This window comes from Aegilops tauschii, chromosome 7 (genome assembly GCF_002575655.3).
Source record: "Aegilops tauschii subsp. strangulata cultivar AL8/78 chromosome 7, Aet v6.0, whole genome shotgun sequence".
Classification (NCBI taxonomy): Eukaryota; Viridiplantae; Streptophyta; class Magnoliopsida; order Poales; family Poaceae; genus Aegilops; species Aegilops tauschii.
This window is the reverse complement of record NC_053041.3, coordinates 308,587,178-308,599,788: the sequence shown is the minus strand read 5'-3', so window position 1 is coordinate 308,599,788 and position 12,611 is coordinate 308,587,178.

Genomic DNA, 12,611 nt, shown 5'->3' with positions numbered 1-12,611 from the left:
AATGACAGCCTCGGCCTGGCCCCAGGACACCCTGACGGACGAGTCGGCCTGGAGCCACCCCGAGATCAGCCCAGACGACCCGCCACCATGCGCCGGTTGGCGCCCTAAAGATCAGTCTGTAGCCGGTCCAGCGTGGCGAAGGCCTTCTCCAAAGCACCGGGCATGGCAGAGGAGCCATGGTCCGCCAGCGTGAGGACTTGGGGAGGAGGTGGCACCGGCGCCTGGACTAGCGCCGCGATAACAGCAAGGGCGGCAGGGGGCTCCGGAGCCCTCGAACCGCCCGCAGATGCGCCAGAGACGAGTGCCCCCGGAGTCTGCCTGGCCACGGAGGCGCTCTCCTCCTGAGGCTTGGCCAGTGAACTTCGAAGGGCCCGCTCGGTCATGGGCGAACGCAAGGAGGCCTCTTCCGCCCGCGCCGGGGTCAGCGCGGCCACGGCAGGTCGCGTGGCCTCGGAGGGCCCTGGCCTCCTCCTTCCTCCTCTTCACCACTGGCTTCAGCCTGGTCACCAGGAGGAGAATATCGTAGGCACGGCATCAAGGACGGAAAGCAAAAGCAAGGTAAAGTACTTACTCGTCATCAGCGACGTACGCCCTCCTCTTGGCCAGGAGCGCGGCGCTCCCGGGCTTCTTGAGCACGGGCTTCGCCGTGCCCTCATGATCGGCCGGGCGCATGACGGCCGGCTCAGGAACGGCCCGCGACGGGCGGCAAGGCGGGAGCATCGCCCACACAGCCTCGCCCTTCTTCGGGGTCGCTCTCTTCAGCCTCCGCAACAGGGTTCCCCCGGACCTCGTGACGACCCCGATGGAGCGTGGGGAACCCTCTGCCAGGTACTCGTCGGTGTCGTCCTCGTCGGAGAGATCATGGAGGAGAATTCTCCCCCACGTCCTCCATGGTCACCTTCGAGTCCTCCTCCCCTCCTCCCCGGAGGTCTCGCCGGCGGATACCGGCACCAGGGAATTGGGGAGCTTGGGCGGCACGAGCCCCAGCTCATTGAAGATAGGCATGGCGGCGGCCACCTCTGCCCCGTTGTCGCGGCGGTACAGCAGGAGGTAGGCCTCTGGGAGGCCGCCCGGATCCTTCTCAAGCAAGGGGCGCACGGCCTTGCTCAGCTCCTCATCCGTCAAGCTTTCCGGGTGCAGCCGGAGGTCATCTTCCGCGCCCTTGAGATCCCACAAGGCGCTCGAGTGCACCTGGAGCACAACCAGGCGCTGCATCAAGAACTCCTTGATGAGCATGGCCCCCATCAGCATCTCTGCCTCCAGATCCACTGTCATCTTGTTCAAGACCGGCGCCGCCCAGGGGTCGGTGAGCTTCTCATGAGCCCACCGGTCTAGCTTCACCGGCATCGCGGTCGGCAGCTCCAACCGAACATGGAGGCGCTTGGCGTCCATGAAGATCCACTTGCGCCGGAAGTCCTCCACCTTCTTCCCGGCCCTCGAGAGCGCGTTGCTGCCGTGGGACGCAACAAGGTAGACGCACCCGGAGCACTGGGTTGAGCTGCGCATCCGGAGGTAAAAGAAGTGGCGGAGCAGCGCAATGGAGGGCGCCACCCCCACGAACGCCTCGCAGTAAAAGGCAAAGATCAACAGGAGGAGGATGGAGTTGGGATGGACATGAAGGGCGCGGATCTGGTAATGGTCGAGGACGGCGAAGAAGAAACTCGAGAAAGGACGGCGCCATTATTTTTGTCAGCCCGGGACGGTTGCCAAGGCAGCATGGGGAAGTGGAGACACCCGGTCCATATGCGATTAGGGCCCGCGGTGCTTCGCCCTTGCCCTTTGGCTTCGCCTCGAAGCCAACTCCAAGCGCGCCTTGGGCCCGGGGGCTACTGTCGGCGTTCTGGGAACCAGGGTACCCAGACTTGCCTGCCTGCGGCCCACGGCGTGGCTCCATCAACGGCCTGGTACGGTCCATCTTCAGCATCGACAAAGCAAGACCCTCGTGGGGGGCCAAGCCCCGCGAGGGGGACGACGCCAAGACCTCCAAAGGTAATGGCCTCTCTAGGCCGGCTCCTGAGGAGCGGAGATTCCTATGTAGGCGCTCACCTCATGAGGTTGAGGTGACGCAAGCCATGACGACAAGGCCAGGCGGGCGCCAGCGGGCGCAGTATAACAGGTTTCCTCTTTGGTGCTAAGGAGGCAAGCACAGGCGCAGAGTCCCGAGGAACCAGCCAAAGGTTTCCATTTCTGTGATACAAGACAAAGACCGCCAGGATGGCAAGACGGAGGTGTTGGGGAATGTAGTAATTTCAAGAAAAATCCTACGCACACGCAAGATCATGGTGATGCATAGCAACGAGAGGGGAGAGTGTCGTCTACGTACCTTCATAGACCGTAAGCGGAAGCGTTATGACAACGTGGTTGATGTAGTCGTACGTCTTCATGATCGACCGATCCTCAGTACCGAACGTACGGCACCTCCGCGTTCAGCACACGTTCAGCTCGGTGACGTCCCGCGAACTCACGATCCAATAGAGCTTCCGGTAAGAGCTTCGTCAGCACGAGGGCGTGGTGACGGTGTTGATGAAGTTACCGATGCAGGGCTTCGCCTAAGCACCGCTACGATATGACCGAGGTGAATTATGGTGGAGGGGGGCACCGCACATGGCTAGGAGATCAATGATGAATTGTTGTGTCTTGGGGTGCCCCCCTGCCCCCTTATATAGAGGAACTAGGTGGGAGGCGGCCGGCCAAGGAGGAGGGCGCGCCTAGGGGGGAGTCCTACTCCCACCGGGAGTAGGACTCCTTTCCTAGTAGGAGTAGGAGAAGGGGGAGGGAAGGAGAGAGGAGGAAGGAAAGGGGGGCGCCCCCCTCCTTGTCCAATTCGGACTAGAGGGGGAGGGGCGCGCGGCCTGCCCTGGCCGCCCCTCCTCTTCTCCACTAAGGCCCAATAGGCCCATTACACTCCCCGGGTGGTTCCGGTAACCCCCCGGTACTCCAGTATATGTCTGAAACCTCCCGAAACACTTCCGGTGTCCAAACATAGTCGTCCAATATATTGATCTTTACGTCTCGACCATTTCGAGAGTCCTCGTCATGTCCATGATCATATCCAGGACTCTGAACTACCTTCGGTACATCAAGACACAAAAACTCATAATACCGATCGTCACAGAACTTTAAGCATGCAGACCCTACGGGTTCGAGAACTATGTAGACATGACCGAGACATGTCTCCGGTCAATAACTAATAGCGGAACCTGGATGCTCATATTGGTTCCTACATATTCTACGAAGATCTTTATCGGTCAAACCGCATAATAGCATACGTTGTTCCCTTTGTCATCGGTATGTTACTTGCCCGAGATTCGATCGTCCGTATCTCAATACCTAGCTCAATCTCATTACTGGCAAGGCTTCTAGTGATGTGCATTACCGAGAGGGCCCAGAGATACCCCTCCGACAATCGGAGTGAAAAATCCTAGTCTTGATCTATGCCAACTCTATGAACACTATCGGAGACACCTGTAGAGCACCTTTATAATCACCCAGTTACGTTGTGACGTTTGGTAGCACACAAAGTGTTCCTTCGGTATTCGGGAGTTGCATAATCTCATAGTCATAGGAACATGTATAAGTCATGGAGAAAGCAATAGCAGTAAACTAAACGATCAAGTGCTAAGCTAACGAAATGGGTCAAGTCAATCACATCATTCTCCTAATGATGTGACCCCGTTAACCAAATGACAACTCATGTCCATGGCTAGGAAACTCAACCATCTTTGATCAACCAGCTAGTCAAGTAGAGGCATACTAGTGACACTATGTTTGTCTATGTATTCACACATGTATTATGTTTCCGGTTAATACAATTCTAGCATGAATAGTAAATATTTATCATGATATGAGGAAATAAATAATAACTTTATTTTTGCCTCTAGGGCATATTTCCTTCAGTCTCCCACTTGCACTAGAGTCAATAATCTAGATTACATAGTAATGATTCTAACACCCATGGAGTCTTGGTGCTGATCATGTTTTGCTCGTGGAAGAGGCTTAGTCAACGGGTATGCAACATTCAGATCCGTATGTATCTTGCAAATCTCTATGTCTCCCACCTGGACTTTATCCTGGATGGAATTGAAGCGTCTCTTGATGTGCTTGGTCCTCTTGTGACATCTGGATTCCTTTGCCAAGGCAATTGCACCAGTATTATCACAAAAGATTTTCATTGGACCCGATGCATTAGGTATGACACCTAGATCGGATATTAATTCCTTCATCCAGACTCCTACATTTGCTGCTTCCGAAGCAGCTATGTACTCCGCTTCATACGTAGATCCCGCCACGATGCTTTGTTTAGAACTGCACCAACTGACAGCTCCACCGGTCAATAAAAACACGAATCCGGTTTGTGATTTAGAATTGTCCGGATCAATGTCAAAGCTTGCTTCGACGTAACCATTTACGACGAGCTCTTTGTCACCTCCATAAACGAGAAACATATCCTTAGTCCTTTTCAGGTATTTCAGGATGTTCTTGACCGCTGTCCAGTGATCCACTCCTGGATTACTTTGGTACCTCTATCACGCCCAATATGCGGTTCCCTTTCAAAATTTTATTTAGGATCACGCAATTGGTTTTTCGTTCGTTGGCTCTCAGTTCCTTGCATCTGGTGCATTCCTCGTCAAGATGATTCGTTACTCTTTGTCTTTTGCGAGATTAGTCCTCAGTTATTTCTTTTCCGATGTTGTTTCCTTGTCCGAAGTTGTCCTTGTTTTTCTTCCCACCCGCCCACCCTTCTTCTTCTCGGAACCGGAGCCTGTAATCGAGTATCCATTCTACTCGTGAGAAATCTTTGCATTCTCTCCTCAATTATTTCAACCGGTGTTTTCTCTTTAAAGCTATTCGTCGATTTCCCCTTCCAAGTTGCCGTTGTTTTTCCCGCCCTCCCACCCCTTTTATTCCCGGAGACTGGGTCTCTTTCGAGCAGCAATTTCATTCGTGCGGAGCCTCTTCAGTCATTCCTCAATTATTTCAACCGGTGAATTCTCGTCTCGTTTTGACATTCTTCATCTCTTTTCTTTTCCGGCGGACTCAATTCAAGTTTTTCTTTTCGGTGTTGATCATATTCTTTTCCTTGGATCAAGTGTTTCCCGTTGCTCGTTCCCCTCTCGTCATTTAATCGTTCCGGACTGATGAAGACATCTCAGGAGATTTGTCTGTGTTCGAATTAATTCGAGGTTGTTACCTTATTCAAATATCTCAATTGTTCCGGTGCATCATCTATCTGATCAACAATCCTTTTTCAACGGTGTTTCTTTTAGTGGGCCCTAACCCACAGGTCTTTTCCCAGGATCTTACCTGACTCTTCTAATTTTCCCGGAGTTATTCTCAAATCCTTTTCGAAGTTTGACGTAAGTATGAATTTCATCAGTCAGATATTTTTCCAAGATCGATTTCAAATATTTTCATTGTTTGCTCAACCTCTTCGCGTTTCATTCTCCCGGAGTATCTCAACAATTTTGGTGGTGTTTTCTGTCGTCATTTGAAGATCGAAGTAGAGTTTCTCTTTAATCTTGTCCGTTCTCCCGAAGATTCATGTCGCTAGCTCGATACTATCCACTCTATTTGTTTCAAGTCGTGCAATTATTTTCACCCATCCGGAGTATTTCACAAGTTGTTTTTCCGTCTCAATTACCCAGAGGCCTCCATTTCAGAATATTTCTTCGTTCTAAGTTGGCAAATCTGTTCTCCGATTATTCTATATTCATGCATTTTCGTTCATTTACATATTCTTCCGGTGTTTCGTTCAAGTATGCTTCAATCAGCTCGCGGTCTCTTCTTTCTATTGCATCTTGATTCCCTCATGTATATTCGTGCTTTTCCTTATTTTTTTCCGGTGAGTCACCCTCCTTCGTCAGTCAATTTTGAATTCTAACGGTGGTTCGTTCAAGATTCCTTTTCTTTGACTATCACAGTAATTCATTCATACTTTCCAAATCCTACCGGTGGTTCATGAAGACTTTCGCAAGTTTTGCGCTGTATCTTCCCCTTGATCTTTCCAACGAGAATAAGTAGTATGTGAAATCCATTGCTAGTCATCAATTTATTTTGTTGAAGGATAAGCATAACGTAAATTCTTATTCTTATTTCATCGTCGCCAAGAAATTCCTTTTCTTCAGAGTTTGTTCTTGATGAATAAATTCTAGTTCCAAGTGTTTTCATCTTTTTTCTTTCCCGGAGTTCAAATTTCCTCGGCCATCATCGTCAGAACCTCCATCTAAATCATCGCAAGACTCAGAGCTTATGCTATTCTTCCTTCTATTTTATCTCGTCATCCTTTTGGTACCGGAGTTCTTCATGGTGGCTCGTCATGATTTATTCATTCCTTAAGTGTTCATCAAGATTCCTATCGAAGGAGCTCAAGTACCTGTCCTTCTTGTTTTTCGAAGTGCAAATAATTCTCTGTTTTCTCTCGAAGTGGAGTTTTGCTTTTCTTCGTTCTTCTCAGCTATCCATTCTTTTTCGGTTGTGGCGGGTTATCACCATATGATCTTGAGATGTTATCAATAAGTCCACAACAAGCTTATTCTTTCGTGGTTGATTTTATCAACAACTCCGTTCAATCCTTTCTTCTAAGGTTGCTTTCTGTTTCATTCGTGGCACAAATTGTCATTTTCTTCCCCGTTCTTCTCATTCTTTTAATTCAAGTCTTCCAGAGATTTTGTGTTGTGCCTCAAGTCAAGTATCGTTCCATTTCTCAAGTTCATGTTCTATTCTTTCCTTGTTCAGCCGGAGTGCTGCACAAATTCCTCCGTTTTTATTCCTTTTCGATTTTGTTTCAACCGGAGTGCCGCTTAAATCCTTTCAGTCTTATTTGTTTTTTTATCTCGTTCTAGCCGGAGTGGTTTCAGAGTCTATCTGATTCCGTGAATATTCGATTCTCGTCATTCTCATCGTTTTTTTCTTCTCGAGTGCTCTCGATTCTTTGATTTCCTCTTGCGTTCTTATTCCTTTTTCTGCCTTCTCCCAACCGGAGTGGTTTCGAATTCAGGCTTATTCCTTGAGCTTTTGCTTCTTGTCTCATTCAACATTCCTTTTTCCTACTCGAGTATTCTTGACTTTGTTCATCCTCTCTATTTTGTTCTTATTTCACCTCATCCCCTTTTTCCCTTCCATCTCGGTCCTAAGATCTCGGGACGAGATCTCTTGTTAGTGGAGGAGTGTTGTAACGCCCCGGACCTGATGCACCAGGTGCCTGCCAGTTATTCGCTGTCTTTGCCATGTCATTTGATTGCGTGTCGCACTTTGCCATGTCATCATCTGTATTTCATATCATGTCATCATGTGCATCGCATTTGCATACGTGTTCGTTTCATGCATTCGAGCATTTTCCCCGTTGTCCGTTTTGCAATCTGGCACTCCTATGTTCCCCGGCGCCCCTTTTGCCTCTTTTCGTGAGCGGGTGTCATACGTTCTCGGAATGGACCGAGTCCTATCAAGTGGCCTTGGTATACTATCGGTAGACCACCGGTCAAGTTTCGTTCCATTTGGAGGTCGTTTGGTACTCCAACGGTTAACCGGGCATCCGCAAAGTCCTTTTGTGTGTTGCAGCAAAACCCTCCTTCAAACAGCCCCAAAACACCTCTAAGTCTCCGCCATGCTCTCGGTCGTTCGATCACGATCGCGTGGGCGAAAACCGCACCTCGTTTGGACTCTCCATGCTTCCAATAAGGTAGCAGGTACAGTTACTGTCGGGACCCCGATTCTAAGTCACACCGATCTAGCATGTAACACCTCATATCACTTTGCAGCCTCACGCACGGTATTCCCATGGGTGTTGCCTTACCATGGCCCGGGACCGTTTGCGCCTTTTGGCTCACGTATATGACAATGTCGCTAGCATCCATATGACAGAGAACCCGGGCCGACATGGCTAGTCGTGAACCCAAAGTGGCACTAACGTATGGGGACAAGCATACACGAATCAACATCGAGTGTGTCGGTCAGCAGCGTGTGAATCCGGGCTGTAGCACTGGGCTAACAGGACTCCGGGAACCCGGGCTGTAGCAGGCTAGGCAGGACTCCGAATGTCACCGCGTGACATTTCCCCGAAGGGACAGACACAGGAACGAAATGAAACACATGCCGGCCAGTCAAGTGTCCAGAGCAGTAGTGATGGGCTAGAAGGACTCCGGTGAACCGGGCTGTAGCGGACTACTATGGCTCAAGGAGGCACTAGACTACATTTCCCCATAAGAGTGGCTGCCAAGGATAAACAACTAGATTGTCGGATCCCACACATAGCAATACACGTTACACGTACGCATAACATGCAAGTATGTGCTGTACAATGTGGCATCACAACATAACGCAAACTCATATAGATAAAAGGCCCAGAAGAGCCACATAGCATTAAGTACAAACAGGGGTCACATGACCCACCATTCAGAGCATACAAGCAACGGAAGCATTACATGTCTGGGTACAGACAACTACAAAGGAAAAAGGCTGAGAAGCTTGACTATCTACAAGACCCTCCCAAGGGTGCAAGATCGTAGCTGAGGTACAAGCTACCCGTCGAAGTCCAAGCGGAACTACTAATAAGACTGAAGTCTCCGCTGCAAAAACATAAATAAAGCAACATGAGTACAAAGGTACTCAGCAAGACTTACATCAGATCCTATCATACATGCATTAGTATTAAGAAGGTAGTGTGGGTTTTAGTTGCAGCAAGCCAGCTTTGACTCAGTGGCTATCCTATTCTACGACTACGAGAAACTTCTTTGAGGTAAGAAGGCGCACACGAGTCCACTAATCACCACCTCAATACACCACTATGGATTCATTCCCGTCTCACTACGGGAAGCCATCCATAGCACTCACACTTATCTTGAGCATTTTAGAGTATCCACTTCAAGTTGTCTATGTACCACGTAAGCATCCAAGAAGTCCATAACCGAGGACACGGCTATTCGAATAGATCATGATAACCCTGCAGGGGTGTACTGCGTCACACACGCTCTCGCCACTTACCACCATGTACACGTCATGTACCTCGGCAACCTTCAAGCGGAAGCCTAGCGAGGGTGTCGGCCACGACCTGACTAACCATACAAGACTCTAGTCCAGGTTTATCGCCTATTCGGGTTCCATCCGCAAGGAGATCCGGCCGGGGTGTCGCTCACGGCCCCAAACGATGTGTACAGGGTTCCCGAGCCCACCATCCGGGTGCCACTCGGTACACCGGGCCACGTGTGCCTAGTCTGTCCCAAGCCCACCCTGCCGGGTGCCACTCGGTAGAAAAATAGCACTACCTACAAACACCAGAAACTAGTTGCAACTCCTGGACAGAGATCAAGTTGGTTAATAAGTCGAGAGGGGCACTTAAGCATTCCAATGTGTGGTAGTAGCTAGTCATTGGACAACATACACAGAACTCAGTGCTTAAGGACGGTTCCAGTGAGACAACCCACCATGTACTCCTACATGGCCTCTAACCGCTACCTTTACCAAATCGTGTTCATACACTTAACTCTCAGCACCAGAACATATCGTAACACTCCAATTCATTCCCAATGAATCAGACCTGACACAACTCTAAGCAATAGTAGGCATGGCATGGTAGGAACACAACATGGCTCAATCAACTCCTACACATGCTAGTGGGTTTCAACTATTTACTGTGGCAATGACAGGTCATGCAGAGGAACGGGTTCAACTACCGCAGCATAAAGTAGCAGTTGAATCGTTGTTGTCCTAATGCAGTAAGAGAGAGTAGGAGCGAGAGAGTAGGATCGTATCGGAATGAACAAGGGGGTTCGCTTGCCTGGTAGATCAACAGGGTGGCACTGCTCCTCAGACAGGTACTCTGGAACACTCTCCGGAGCAGGACCTATCGAGAAGGAACGGTGTCGACAATCAAAAAACAATCATATGCAACAATATGATGCATGAATATGGCATGAATATGTGATGTATTTTGAGCCAATGCATTTAGCATTCAACTTGGAAGAGATCCATTTGAACCAAAGGTTCAGATGCAACTCTAATTTAAGTCCTTATATATGCCATTTATATGTTTTCACTTATACAGTAGGTATAAGTTGGTTTTTCATGCATGAAACTAGTACAGATGGATAGATTGCATTTTTATGATAATTTTTCATATATAAATTATTTAAATCTGAGCTACGGTTGAATTTCTATGAATTTTAGAAGTTTTGAACATTTTCTGGAATTTCCTGATTTAATTTAAATCCAGAAAGTCCTTTACTGCGTCAGCATGACGTCATCGCTGTGTCAGCAGGTCAACGGGCTGGCCAGGGTCAAATCTAACCGGCGGAGCCCACTGGTCAGTGAGACAGGGGTTAATCCCGGTCAAACCCATCATTGACTGGGGTTTGACCAGTGGTTGGGCCCACTGTCAGTCCCTAATAGGGGGTGCTTAGCTGGTAGCGGTTAGCACTGATGACGTCCACGTCGGCACGCCGGAGTTTGGCCGGCGGCGACCTCAAACCGCGGCGGAAGATTGCCGGAAACATGCTAGGGGCTGCGGTTTGTCGCTCGAGAGGCACCGGGCATGAGCTCTTGCTCTCGCGCATCTGATGGACCAGACGGGAGGTCACGGGGCGGCCGGAATCCCGCCGGCGATGAGGTTCAACGGTGACAGAGCCACGGCGTTGTGCGGGACGAGTCTATGGTGCACCATTTCCACCACTGGGTAGTGCTACGGACTCCTACGAGCTCAACTAGCACGGCTGTAAGCTCAAAAGCGGGCGGAGGCGGCTGTGGCCACGACGATGACATGGCAGGGCGGTGGCGAGCTTCGGGCACGGCGGCGCTAGCGCTAGAGGACGTGCGGGGCGACGGGGATAGGGGCGAAACGAAGAGGGGCTCACCCCGCATAGTTTGGAGACGTCAGCGAGCTCGGGGGAGGCCGGACGGCGACTAATCGACGTCGGCGGTCCAGGGCGGCGGAGGAGGAAGATGGTGATGTTGCCGGTCATGCAGGGCCTCCGGGCTTGCGTGGCTCGGTCGTGAAGATGAGGGGGACGATGGCGGAGCTTCTGGGCATGGAGAGAGGTTGAGGAGGAGGTGGTGGCTACGGTGAACGGCGTCGGCGGCGACGAGCTCCGCTCGGGCGGCGCGGAACAGAGAGCAGAGGAGGGGAAAGGGGTCCAGGGAGAGTGAGAGGGGTCAGGGGTGTGCGTGGCATCGCGGGAGGCGTCCAGGGCGACGAGAGGAGAAGCAGGAGGTGGCGGGGAAACGTGGCCGTGGCCGGACGCTTGGCCGCGCGCGCCGGCGAGTGCCCCTGTCCTTCTGTTGTCGCCAGGAGGACGACGGTTGGCGGTTGGGCCAGTGGGCCGCACCGCTGGGCCGGCTGAGGCGCCAGATGGCTACAGGGCGCCAAGTAAGCTTTCTATTTCTTTTTCTTTTCTATTCTTGTGACATTTGTTTTGATTTAATATTAATACTAAATCATTTTATTTACTTATGCCAATTTTTGTAGGGGCTAGTGGTATTATTCCAGAACTCCTCAACAAATGGCATAATTTTTGGACAATATTATATATATAACAATATATATCCAAAGCAAATAATTACTGCATTAATTCCAAATGCCCAAAATAAATATTTGTGAGCTCCTGAAAATATTGGTTTGATTTTTATCTCTGTCCAATATTTTTAGAGAGCAACATGAACATTTTCTTGGACCCTTTTGGAGCAATTTTTATTTGGGTCATTTCCAGAAATGATTCTGAGGGTTTCACAAATCCCCACTTCAATTTAAAATGAAATTTAAACATGATGCACACATGACTAGCTAGTCTAGGTCATACCAGAACTAGGGATGTGACAACTCGCGCCCACTTGAAAGAATCTCGTCCCGAGATTCAGGGGTCGATGGAAAGAAGGTGGGGTACTCCAGTCGAAGACGATCTTCTTGCTCCCAAGTAGCTTCTCTCTCAGAATGATGAGACCACTGAACCTTGAGAAACATGATGTTCTGACGTCGGGTGACACGCTCTGCTTGATCCAGAATGCGAATAGGGTACTCTCGATATGTGAGGTTATCTTGGAGATCAAGCGTTTCATGGTCCACTCCGCGGATGGGATCCGAGAAGCAACGCCTGAGTTGAGAGACGTGGAAGACACCATGGACTCGAGAAAGATGTGGGGGTAGTTCCAACTGGTAGGCAACCTCTCCTCATTTAGCGAGAATGCGAAAAGGACCAATGTAACGAGGAGCCAACTTGCCCTTGATACCGAAACGGTGGGTACCCTTTAGAGGAGTAACCCGAAGGTAAGCCTTGTCGCCAACTTCATAAGCCACTTCCTTATGACGACGGTCATACTGGCTCTTTTGACGAGACTGGGCTGTTTTCAAATTCGCACGAATGATGCGAACTTGCTCTTCTGCTTCCTGGATCATGTCCGGTCCAAAGAATTGTCTTTCACTGGTTTCTGACCAGTTCAAAGGTGTTCGACATCTTCATCCATACAGAATCTCGAAAGGAGCTTTCTTAAGACTGGATTGATAGCTATTGTTATAAGCAAACTCGGCGAAAGGTAGGCATTTCTCCCAATCCATACCGAATGAGATAACGCAAGCTCTTAGCATCTCTTCGAGAATTTGGTTGACCCTTTCCACCTGACCACTTGAT